General features: G+C 40.3%; 1 long non-coding RNA gene across 1 annotated transcript; it reads right to left on the bottom strand.

Moving 5' to 3' along the window:
- Positions 1–677: 677 nt before the first annotated feature.
- LOC119715967 (uncharacterized) lies at positions 678–8,180 on the bottom strand. The gene is made up of 4 exons (XR_005263540.2): positions 8,047–8,180; positions 7,267–7,375; positions 3,020–3,202; positions 678–1,896 (listed from the first exon to the last, which is right to left on the bottom strand). It is a non-coding gene; the product is annotated as an uncharacterized lncRNA (long non-coding RNA).
- Between the last annotated feature and the right edge of the window lie 1,133 nt (positions 8,181–9,313).

Genomic DNA, 9,313 nt, shown 5'->3' with positions numbered 1-9,313 from the left:
TTATATGATGTTTAGGCGGGCTTCCCTTCTTATTTCCAAACTAAAACATGGTGTGTTCAGAATGCTTCAGTCTCTGATTGGTTTTCAGTTATCTCTTTCACATAGGGCACCACAGCTCCTGGATATAGGAGAGATTCATCCTCTTTAATATTGCCTATACTAAGTAATTACATGAAAGGGTTACATACTTATCACACTAAACCAGGTCTTTATTAAAAGAACTATTTATAGAGTGATCACAGCTGCAATTATTTTATGCATATTTCATCCATCTGCATATAACTAACTTTATGGTGCCTCTTCAACGTTATTCCTCATGCAACGAGTGCACCCCCTTGGATTTCTGCACAGGTTCCGACATGTTTGTGCTGGTGTGTGGAGTGATGGCTCGTGATTCTTCATGGATGCAGAACTGAAGGTCTTGCTATGTTTTGTTTGTTTATTTGTTTTGTTTTGTTTTGTTTTTTGATTGTTTTTAAACTGAAATATTTAAACCATTGCATTATGCAAACTCATTTAAATCACAATGACATAGGATTGATGGATTTGTGTGTTTTTCTCTCTGTTTTCTTGATCTAACATTGTCTTCATTCCTTTTTTTTTTTTTTTTTTTTTTTTTTTTTACAATAGTAAATTTTTCTTCCCAGCTCATAAATTCTTTAGGACATGTGATTTTTTCCCAGAGGAATTGATATACCTACTGTGCCTAGCCCAACATCCAACACGAATGCTTCTGTAACACAGAAGCATTAACAGGATCTAATTAGTCTGATCAGTGGCAAAGGCATAGCCACACACCTTGTGTCACTGACCACTTAGAAGACATGCAAATCAGTCACATTATTTGGGAGATTCTTACAATAAATGTTTTCAACATTTACATACTTTTTAAAGTAACTGTGTTGGTCTTCATGCAAGTTTGTAAGCCTCTGCAAACAAATCCAATCCAAGATATTGACTTGTTTTAAACGGACCTTCTCCTTCTAGACAGCTAGTTGACTAATGCCTTGATAGACAAACAAGAGGTCACTCTAGAGTAAGGATATATTTTTTTTTCAAAAGAATGAAAAACATGACAGTAGAGATATTTCACCATTTTGCATCCAGTAGCATGTATTATTAAACCATCAACTCATATCTGTCACATGAAGTCATATTTCTTTTTAATAAATTAAATAACTTCAAGTAGTGTTATAGTGGTATGGTTTTCAGGAGAAGATTTGTCAAGAAAGAGGCATCTTTGACTACTTACTTAGCAAAGGAGCTACACTGTTACATTCTGACAGTTTTGGGACAGGGAATAAAACAAACTTCCCTGTTTTAAACCATACTCGTATACCCAGTAAAGCCCAAACCCTCTTTGGGCAGCTCCAGGACTCATTCAAGACAGCTTTGAAAGAGCAGAGGAAGCATGCTGGGTATTGAAATGTAAATATTCACTACAGTGCACTGTACATAGGAATTCTGAAGGAAAGCAGGATGCTGAGCATATTTATTCATCCATCATTACCCAGAATTCTCCCGCTGTTTCACAGAAATGCTTTTCAGTTTGTCTGAGCTCTGGAAGAAACAGCTTGGGCATTGCTTTGGAATAGTCAAAGTTCTTTTCTTGGCACTACTGGGCACTAAAACTGATTTGAAGGCTTGATTCAAGAACGGATGAGTCAGTACCTTCATTAACAGTTTTTAGGTCTTCATACAAAAGTTGCATCACTTTTGGGTTTACTGGGAGAAGTAACAAGTCTGTAGGGCTATTTCTTCCTCCTTTCCACAGTCTCACATGCTACAGCTGTGGTTGTGCAGAGGATTTAAATCAGATCCATTTGTATGTTCAAGCAAGGCATTTGAAAATGAAAGATGGGTATACAAGTGCTAAGCACTGAATGCTGCTGATAACTGGAAGAAAAAAATCAGTGATATACACAAGAGTCTAATTTTTGTTTTTAAGGAGTCCATTTTACATGACATCATCAATCTAAAGAGCAGAATTTTGCCAACAGCTTATTTTGTCATGTCACATGTACTTTTGAAAAGGAAAAAACAAAACAAAAAACAACAAAGGAATTTAATTATGAGGTAGCCCAAAGTGACTTTTGAAATAGCATTTCTTTCAGTCAAAAAATAAAAGATTCCCATAGGGCATCTAACATTTTGTTTCAGAATTAACCACTTAAAAATCAATAAATAAACGAGCCATATTTTTCAAAAATAAAAATAATTAAAAAAAAATTACTAGGTTTTCCAGAGAAAACTTGCGATGTTTTGTGTCGAGGACATTGAAATAAAACCTTACGCTACTTTAATGAACACTTTGACAAGTTTGTGAAACTTGGTATTGTTACTTTTACTATCTCCTCTGAAGGGAATCTTTGCTACAATATTCATTCTATTCTACTGAGGAGGCTTTAAAGTGATGTAGTTTACTATGATGTAATTGCTCTGGCAAAGGGAGACAAATGTTGTTAGAATAATATTTCAATTATTTTGTGCATTAGTAAAAAAAAAGCCATTGTTTCTTTACAAAGTGTTTAAGAAACATAAACACCGGTGAAATAAAAAGAGTACCTTAGCAAATCCTAGAAATCTTAACACATCAACTATTATAAAATCCAAACAAATCCAAAACAAACTGTTTGATATCACTGAAGCAGGTTATATTGCCGTTTGAGTGTGACTTGTTTCCTTTTTTTGAAAAGGATGGCAGATTATATTTTTAGTAAATTCTATGTAAATTCTTTCTTTCCAACAGATCTGCCATTTCCATGTATTCAGAAGCCATTTAATGGCTTTAATGAGAATAAAATTTCTACTGCTAACAGTTAAGCTTCCACATATGATACAGATAAGAGAGCTCAGATGAAATGAATTCCTTCTTTTAAATAATCAACATAATTTTTTATTAAACTGAAGAGCTGGAACAGATCATCAGAGGTAAGAAGCAACCCTGTTTGACCTTCAGATCCCAGTAGGGACAGCACTAAAAGCCATCTGTCTACTTTTAAACTAAAGACAAGTTTACCTCCTGGTGCTGTTCTTCAAGGTAGAATCTGTACCTCTGTGAGTCAAGAGCAGAGAAGCAATGGTAAAGTAAACAAACCCAGTGGAAAAATAAATGAGCTGTTCTGCAACTATGCATCTTTACACTTCTTGGTCCAGTGGCCAGAACTCAGCTGAGCAAACTGCAAAAGCGAAGAATGGGATCCTGCAGAGCATGCAAGAAAATAAAATGATGAAGAATGTGTGGGTTTAAAGTATATATAGAAAACACTGAAGTACCTTTTAAGAGCAAAAACTTTTCAGAAAAAGAAAGGGGGAAGGGGGTTTAAATGGTTTGTAACTATGACAATTAAGTAATAATTAAATGAATACAGAGTAAAATGTGTGATGAATTATTTTTACCAAATTTGACAGAATTGTCAAGAATTTCAATCTGGAATACAGCACAACACAGGCAGTGTAAAAAATTTTAAGAGTCAGAATTTTACAAATTGTTCCTGTTCTACTGGAATGATTATATTCTGACTTTTGTCATGGGACCAAAACATGGTACTTTATCTAAGAACAAATCCAGGTATTTATCTTGATATCTGGAGATCTTTGAAGAGTTGATGGTAGACATGGGAAATTTTACAGTGGCTGAGAGAGTACATGCACATCACAAGCATGTTGAAAACAAAAATCTAATAATAGTTAAGAGGGAAAAAAAATTACCAAAGTAGTAATTTAAACCAGAGGAAAAAAAAAATTATAACACTTCTGTGGAAATAATACGCAGTGACTTATGAAGAAGAGGTTAACTGGGCTGTACGCTTTAATGTTCAAAAGAATTAAATCCTGAGCTTTGAATAACATTCGCAGTAAATTAAATGGGCAGTTATGCAATGTCTGGAGTACACAGTAACCACCCCATGATTACCGTAGCCAGCCAAACCCTGTCCCCGAGCAGGCAAAACTCCTAACTGGGATCAAGGGTTTTACCCAGTGTTTAGTCTCCTTTGACCTGATTCATTTCACCACCCTCACTTCAGAAAGGCACACAGTATTGTTGCTGTGAAAGCCTGAGCAGAGATTTCTGCCAAAATTAAGACCGATGTAACTCCAGTGCTGTCACACCAGGGATGGATTTGGCCCAGAGTGTTTGAGGAGGTCAGTGCTCTTCCCTAGAGGAGAAATCAGCCTTAATTCACCTCAGTTCTTCAGCTTTGCTGCAGCTGCAGCTGCAGGTCAGGCTCAGGGGACCAAGAGGCTGCAGGTGACCTGGGTGCTGCGAAGAGGGGAGTGCGAGCTTCCCGCCGCTGGGCCAGTAGTCTTTTTTATACTTTTACAATTGTGACAAATCGTGCATTTCTTTATGAAGATAAATTTATTCTCATATACAACAAAACTTCTCCTACCAGCCAGTCTCCCATAGATCCCTTCTGCTGCAGGAGCTGTCAGCGCAGCCCTTTTGTTGACAGCATTTCAAGCTAGCTGGAGCTGTGTCAGTTCGCAAACACCACCTCAACTTTTCCTTCGTAATGGTTGCTGCCCTATCTTCTGCATGAATCATCTTGGTAGAAACAGGGCTATCATATGCTATTTTAAGGGCTGGATTCTGCTCTCTCATCGCAATTCACAAGGTGAAGATGGTGCAGCACCACAGGAACTTAGAGTGGAATTAAGAGCTCATGTTAAAAATGCTGTCTGGCCAGGGTGATTGCCTACTGCCTTTCAAATGTTTGTTTGAGCTCACATCCCAGCTGAACAGCTCCAAGCACATATGAATGAGCAATAATGACTTCTCATTTAATGTCTTTTTTTTTTTTTTGTCTTTTTTTTTTTTTTTCCCCCCCAAGACAGCTATTAATGGTGAAAAGAACTGTAGATTTACTGCGGGTTTGACGCGTAAATTGCAGGAGAGCTACAGAGAGAGCCTGGATGTCCTGATGGCAAATGCTGCCACACCTTGCAAGAAAGCTCAGGCAGCTGCATTATGTGACTCATTCGTAAGGCAGCCAGGGGATGCTGCTGAGTGCAGGAAATGCTTGTCTCTGTGTTCCTTGGAAATTAATAAAAAGGGCATTGACAAATCTGCAGGAGGAAACCTTTGGTCCTCCTCTGGCACAGATCCTCCCTCCCCCAAAGCAGGACTCAGCAGGGCAGAACAGGAAAACAAGGACGGCTTTATGTTGCCTTTCTGCTGCCATTGCCCTTGGCTGGCTGATGAGCCGCTTCATCCTAAGGCAAAGGAAAGCATGGCCTGCCCTACATGGCTGCTGCCTTGGGGCTGCATTCAGGGTGTTGTGGGCACGCTGCAGCACTTTGCTACCTACCTCCAAGAACTTTTAAGGAGGCTAGAAGAGAGATAATGACATGACCTGCACACCAGCCAAGGATGTCCTTCTTCATGATCACCCTATGATAGCAAGGTTTATCATCTATGCAGCCATGAATCTGAACGAATGCGTCTCGTGTTGCCATTAGCCAGGGAAGGGGATGGAAGAAAGCCCTGCTTTTAAACTGCAGTTGGAGAGGGACACCAGTTTAGCTCACAGATCGCATCAGTGCTGACAAAGCCAAATCACCAGAACCCTATCTGGTATTTAAATCATACTTTAATAGTGTGGTTAATAGCTTCAGCTTTAAGGCAGCTGTAAAGTATCCAAGCTTTTTGTTTGACACGGGAGAATTCCGCAACTCTTTTTCACAATCACTGTCAGATAAACAATCGATACAACTACCTTTGCTTTCCCAATACCACAGCCCTGTAATCTATTCAACCTCTGCCCAATCTCACCATGTAAAATGCAGTGACCTAAGCAAGTTTGTTACCTCCAAGAGAGCCTAACAACCCACAGCTCTTCTTTACCACACTCAATCTACATTTTCTCTACATTCCTGACCTTCAAGTGAAATTCTTGGGCTACAATGACATTCACTCCATCTGCATTCACTTTGCGTGGCTTTCTTGATCTGTGATATCTCCCACTCCATCATACCCCTCCAAATCCTTCTTGGAAGGAGGAGGGTGAGCTTGCTTCAGCCAACAATAAAACGTTTAAAGCCACGAAAGCATATTGATGTTTTCTTGTTCAAATGAGTTTGTTTTGTCTTTAGATGATACGGACCATAGGAAATGTTCTTCTTCCTTCCTCTGTGGAAATTTCTCAGAAAATGTTACACAAATCCTTAGCATTAGCCAGAAGAATAAAGAGAAAGTTAAGATCTACCAGAAAGTGAGTAAAGAATACAACAGAAAACACTTTTATGCCACTACATTAAACCATGGTGCACTCATAGTCTGACTGAATGTACTTTTGGTCTTTCTATATCATAAATATTATAGCAGAACTAGAAAAGTAGAAGAAAATGATCAAGAAAATAGAAGGTTTCCCTCAGGCCCTTCATCCATGCTCTAGGTGACCCTGCTTGGCAGGGTGTTTGGACTAGTTGTTCTCCAGAGGTGCCTTCCAACTTCAACCATTCCGTGATTCTGTGAAAATACAACCTAGGGTAATTATCAGGTATCTAAAGAATCTGTGGCAAGCAGAACAACTATTCACTGCTTCTCAGAAAATGGACCAAGAAGCCCCCAGTGGAAATCATGGAGCCTCAAGATTAAAAAATCACAAAAGGAAGTGTTTTTCCATGGACTGCAGATAGAAGCAGTGGAACTCATTGACACAGGACATGGCAGAGGTCAAAAGGAAAAATGGATTAAAAGGGACTAGACACATTCATAGAAGAAATGTCTCCTGAGCCCTGTTAAATGTGACAGTCTGGATGCAAACCACAAATCTAAAAATCCCTCCCCACCTATTGCTAGAAGATGGAAAGGTACACCATGGGAAGAGCATACTTGCCTTTTTTACTGTGTTTCCCTAAACATTCATTATTGGCCACTGTATTAGGCAGGAATCTGGCTTTGCAGTCTCATCCAGTAGAGCCATCTCTGTGTTCTGTGTGTCTCCCAGTAAGACTGGAAGATGTAGAAGAAGTTTTGTCCTCTCTGAGTCTCACAGAGGAAGGAATGCAAACAGGACACTTCCTACCAGACCCCTTGTTCTGAGGTGCCAGCAAACCCACTCTGAATCACTACATGCATACGATGCATCCCAGAATATATAGGTCACTGTCTCAGCTTTGCCCTTGGCCTGCTGCTTGCCTTGCTCAGTGATTATCCTGAAGCTGAGTACATTCAATGCAACAGAGGTTTATAAAGGGGAAAAAAAAAAAAAAAAAACTTTACCAAGAAAATATAGCTTTTCCTATCATGATTGTCAGTACCTTGGGAGAGACAGGCAGAGGAGACTAATCCAGAGATTAGGTCAATAGCCTAGCCATGGACATTTTTTTGTGACTTTGGATTCACCTTTTCCACGCCTCAGTTCTCTGCCTAGAAGATAAAAAAATCATTTTTATTTTTATTTTATTTTGTTAAACCTGCAAGGATTTTATGTATCTAAATATATCAGATTTTTTGATAATATATGTCCCAGTAAAATAACTTGAAGCTGCATTACATGACTGCAAACACAGTTGAAGTTAAACTCCAGGTCTGATATTTCCAAATCACTTTTTCTCTCCCCAATTTAAAACATGAAGTCTTTCTAAAAATAGAAGGGAAAACTAGCATGGTTCACTAAGAGTGATTCTTTAGAAGCTACAGGGTGGATTTGCCCCACTTCATATCAAACCGCTCATACCAGATGGTTGCAATGTCAATGTAAGGACGAACCCAATGCAGATTTTAGAAAATAGCAATGTTGTGGAAAAAGTGCTCCCTCTGGTTATTTTGCTAGAGAATTCATTGCCAACGGCACACAAGAAGTAGGGCAGAGGGCAGTTGGGTTTACCTGCATTGTTTTCATCGCTGCAGTCAGGACGAGGGTTGTTTGTCAAACATGTTTTTGCTTTCCCCCCCAACTAGGTTGCACGTTCCTAACCCTCGGCAATTGTTTTCAGAGGAGGTGATGGCTCCTACTACGGGGCAGTGCATTTCCTGAGAGCAGTGGGTGTGAAGGAATATGAAGGCTTTGTACACACCATGGCGGTCATCTGTTTTACCTGCTTCGTCAGCCATGTTGTTAGGAGCAGAGACCCAAAATGACAGACATGACCGAGGCAGCTGCAGGAGCTAACGCAGCTTCCTTCCTTTGAAACCCCCTGATCCGACACAACAACACTGCAGCATGCTGGTAGTCCTGGAGGATTACAGCATCGCTGCTGACTTTCGGTTAACCCTTTTGAGATCACAGCAACACCCAAAAAACTGCCAAACGATGTAACGAGCTGCTAGGTGACAAATAATGATAGCACCCAGCGCTAAGCATCTCCCCTGAGGTAACACCTTAAACAGTGCACCGTTCAGTAGCTGTTCTTGGTTTGGCACAGTCAATTCTACCAGCATTCAAGCAGTAGCAGAAAAGAAAATTATCTCCCAAAATTTTTCCAGTGGAAAGAAGAAACTTAAACAGGTCATGCCAAGACACTGGGTGAGGGAACACAGCCGGAATGTCAAAGGTTATTTGGTTGTTTGGGCTATGTCAGCAGGTACAGGGAGTGCAAGTGCAGTGCGCCTGACTGCTGAGAAGAGATCGTCAAAGACTACTGCTTGTCATCCAAAGGAAGGAAGGAAGGAAGGAAGGAAGGATGGAGGGAAGGAAGGAGGGAAGGAGGGAAGGAGGGAAGGAGGGAAGGAGGGAAGGAGGGAAGGAGGGAAGGAGGGAAGGAAGGAAGGAAGGAAGGAAGGAAGGAAGGAAGGAAGGAAGGAAGGAAGGAAGGAAGGAAGGAAGGAAGGAAGGAAGGAAGGAAGGAAGGAAGGAAGGAAGGAAGGAAGGAAGGAAGGAAGGAAGGAAGGAAGGAAGGAAGGAAGGAAGGAAGAAGGAAAAGATAGGGAGAAAGGAAGAAAGGGGGAGAAAGGAAGAGAGAAAGAGGAAGGAAGAAGGAGAGAAAACATTTCTGCCTGAGAGAAGTGCTGAACTGGAAACCCCGGAGATTAAGTACCACCATATAATCTCAAAATACATCTTCGTGACAGTCAGCTGGCTTGACTGCTCTGCAGGGGTCTACCAATGCTAATTTAATCTGTTTTACATATTGAAAGCAGAGAACTTTTGTTACCTAACCCATGCTGTCCAGGACCACAACTGCTCAGTTCTGGGGGTCCAAACTGTGTCATTCATCTTCCAGGCTGCCCTCCAAGCTAGGTAGACATTACTGGATCTTGTTATGATACCTCCTACTGAATGATAATCACACCCCTGGATGTAACACATTTTTGCTCCGGAACAAATGCAGATTGACAGCACCTTGTTAACATTTTGCAGGCAGT

Source organism: Anas platyrhynchos, chromosome 2, assembly GCF_047663525.1.
Source record: "Anas platyrhynchos isolate ZD024472 breed Pekin duck chromosome 2, IASCAAS_PekinDuck_T2T, whole genome shotgun sequence".
NCBI classification, from domain to species: domain Eukaryota; kingdom Metazoa; phylum Chordata; class Aves; order Anseriformes; family Anatidae; genus Anas; species Anas platyrhynchos.
This window is presented reverse-complemented; position numbering and strand designations above follow the sequence as displayed.